Source organism: Geospiza fortis, unplaced genomic scaffold, assembly GCF_000277835.1.
Source record: "Geospiza fortis unplaced genomic scaffold, GeoFor_1.0 scaffold408, whole genome shotgun sequence".
Classification (NCBI taxonomy): Eukaryota; Metazoa; Chordata; class Aves; order Passeriformes; family Thraupidae; genus Geospiza; species Geospiza fortis.
Window position 1 is genome coordinate 2,849,582 of NW_005054330.1, and position 2,926 is coordinate 2,852,507.

The 2,926-nt window shown below is 43.4% G+C and overlaps 1 protein-coding gene across 1 annotated transcript in view; it reads right to left on the bottom strand.

Annotated features, from left to right (window-relative positions):
• The window catches only part of TANGO2 (transport and golgi organization 2 homolog), a 25,814-nt gene extending 25,261 nt beyond the window's left edge, over nucleotides 1–553 (bottom strand). Inside the window, exon 1 of the mRNA XM_005421449.2 lies at nucleotides 430–553. The gene's annotated coding sequence lies outside the window, so the exon portion shown is untranslated. The remainder of the gene's footprint in view (nucleotides 1–429) is intronic.
• Nucleotides 554–2,926: the final 2,373 nt, after the last annotated feature.

Genomic DNA, 2,926 nt, shown 5'->3' on the forward strand with positions numbered 1-2,926 from the left:
GTGCCCCTAGCCCTGAGCCCGCCGGCACCGACACCGACACCTCCCTGTGCCTCTGGCCCAGGGCCCGCCGGTACCGACACCTTTCCCGTGCCCCTGGCCCTGCAGCGCCGCGGGGTGTGTGTGAGGGCCCGGTGTCACAGCGCCCGGCATCCCCCAGCGCACTAGGGAGTCCTCTCACAGTGCCTGAGCTGCTTCTTGGCTGCCTCAGCCTGCTGCCAGTGCACCTGGTTTCAAGCTGAGACAAGAAATTGGGGCAGTAGAAATTTTTTTTCACTGTTAGGGTGGTCAGGCATTGGAACAGATTGCCCAGGGAGGTGGCAGAGCCGCCATCCTTGGAGGTGTTTAAATCTGGTAATGTGGTTTAGTGGTTTATAGAGGTTACAGTGGTTAATGAGGTTGGACTTCATGATCTTAAAGGTCTCTCCTCACCTTGCTGATTCTGTGATTCTGTGCAGGTATGAAATAATATTACTGATGTGAGCGTCACAGTGCTCATACTTCTGAGGACAGATACTCCCAGGCTGCTGACAATCTTGGTGGGTTTGGATGCAGCTCCTGACCCCTCAGAACAAGGCCCCTGTGAGGGATGCTGCTCCCCTGATCTCCTTCAGCTGAGACACTGCTTCCAGGAGGGCCCCAAAGTCACTGAGCCCTGAGCCTGCAATGGGATGAATTCCAGCCAGGACAACTTTCCTGAGGATTGGGGAAAACACAAATGACAGCATCAAATTTGCTTTCACTTACTAGCACAGCATGATCAGAACTGATAACCAAACATATAGTAATTTTTCCTAGATCTGCAGTTTTGGGTTGGGATTGGATTTGTGTCACCTTTTTGTCCTACTGAAATGTTATTATTTCATTTTTCAAACAAAATCTCAAACTTTATTTCTGAATTTTTTTTCATGGGTGGCAATAGAGGGTTTCAGTGGAGCCTGTAAATTACAAAATATTTTATAGTGAAGCCTGTAAGGAAATACCATAAAAGCCTGGAGTGCTCTTCCGGGTTCTAACACTGATAAACACGATACACACAAGATGTGAAATGGTAATTAAAAGAATTCCCAGGGGTATATGGATGTGTTAGGTGGCTTGTCAGGTTTTCTGGATACAGAAAACCTGAAATCAACTGTCAGGTTTAGCACTGCTCTGGCATTTGACATTGTGCAAGTTCACCTCAATGCTTTCCTTCTCCATCATCAGCAATGGGATGATCACATTGACCTTTGCAAGGTCTCTTGAGATCTACTAATGAAAATTACTGGGTGAGTGTATGATCATCATTCTTTGTACTACTGCTTCTGAAACACAATAATAGATTGCAGTTATTACCTTGAGACATATAAACGTAGAATGTATTAATGTTTTCAGGAACAGAGTTGTTATTTAAAGCAGTTATCTGGTGACTAAATAGACAAATTATACAAATCTGTTACATTGAAATTGGTAAAACGCATGCACATTAAATGTAATGTATTGTTCTTTTTGGCACTCTGTTTGAGTCTTAAAGTATAGACTCATCACTGTGACCAAAGATTGTTTAGCTTCTAGGCCCGATTCTCATTTAAAATCTGCAGATGATAATCTGCATACCTTCAGCAGCAGTCATGTCTATGGGAAGAAGAAAGTGTCCATAGGCTTAAAACTGAATGGTGTTTTTTCCTGATTTTTGTTTCTATTTTTAATGCATATGGGAAGTAAGAATAAATTCAGAGTCATTTAAAAAGCCTTTTAGGAGGCTGCACCAAAAGAGTCCACTGCAAGAATTTGTGAATACTGGATTTGAGGGCCATTTTGACTCTTCCTTTTATTCTTGTGTCTACCTTTTGTTCTGCCTAAACCAGCTTGGTTATTGTTGCCCCTTCTAGACCCTGTCCTTGGGGATCAGTGTATAGCTCCCATTGTTTGTCAAACTTGAATAGACTGATCTCAAGCAGGCTCTGATTCTGTGTCCACTTGAAGAGAGTGGTACTGTCAGGGCAGAAACTCTCTTGGAGAAGGCTAAAATACAAGCAGAAGCTTAATGAAAGGATTGTAGAATTGTCCTGAGTTGGTTTCAAAAGCTAAAAGAGAAATAGTCCTGACATTTGTTTAAATAGTTTGTTCTGGAAGAGAACAGAGTGCTGGAATGCACATTATTTGGAATGCATAAAGCACATTTTAGATGGATTAAATATCTTTTCCCTGAGAGGTTTAAAAAAGCAGCTTTAAAGGGGAGACATCAGGGACCCTGACAGTTTTCTAGAGATGGGGTTTTGCCCAGATCCAGTTTGATTATCTCTACCAATTGTCTAGATGATGCAAGATATTTATTAGTAGATTTTGTAGCCTAATAAATGAGTGAATAATTCACAAGTGGTTACAAAATGATCTGATGTGTCCAATAAGTCATCCCAGTCCAGTAAATTGCATTTTTAATATCATAAAATGTGAGGAAATGCATCTGGAAATAAAGAACGCAGGGATGGGGCCAGAATGGCAAAAAGTACCTCAAAAAAGAATTTAGTTGTTACTATTTCAGTGTGACCTCTCAGGGTAATACTTTGGTAAACTGGACTGCTCTAACCATTTACTGTATAAAATACAGAATATATAGGGGAGACAGGGGAGTGACACTGCCTTTGTCCACGGCACAGGGACACTGGAATGCTGCACCACTTCTGGCACCCACGGTTAGGGAGGGAGGAAAACCACAGGAAATTATTCAAAGGAGGAACATTAATGAAGGGAATAACACGATATAAAATAGGGGCGTAGGAAGCTCAAGCTATTCAGGTTACCCAAGACAAAGCGGAGAGGCGAGGATGGCAGCGCACAGACCACTGCAAACGGCGAGAAGGGCAAGTTAGACAAACCCATGCGGATCGCGTGCCAGCATTACCTGGCTGCCTGCACCTGACGGGCCCTCAGCCACCAGCTGGGCCCG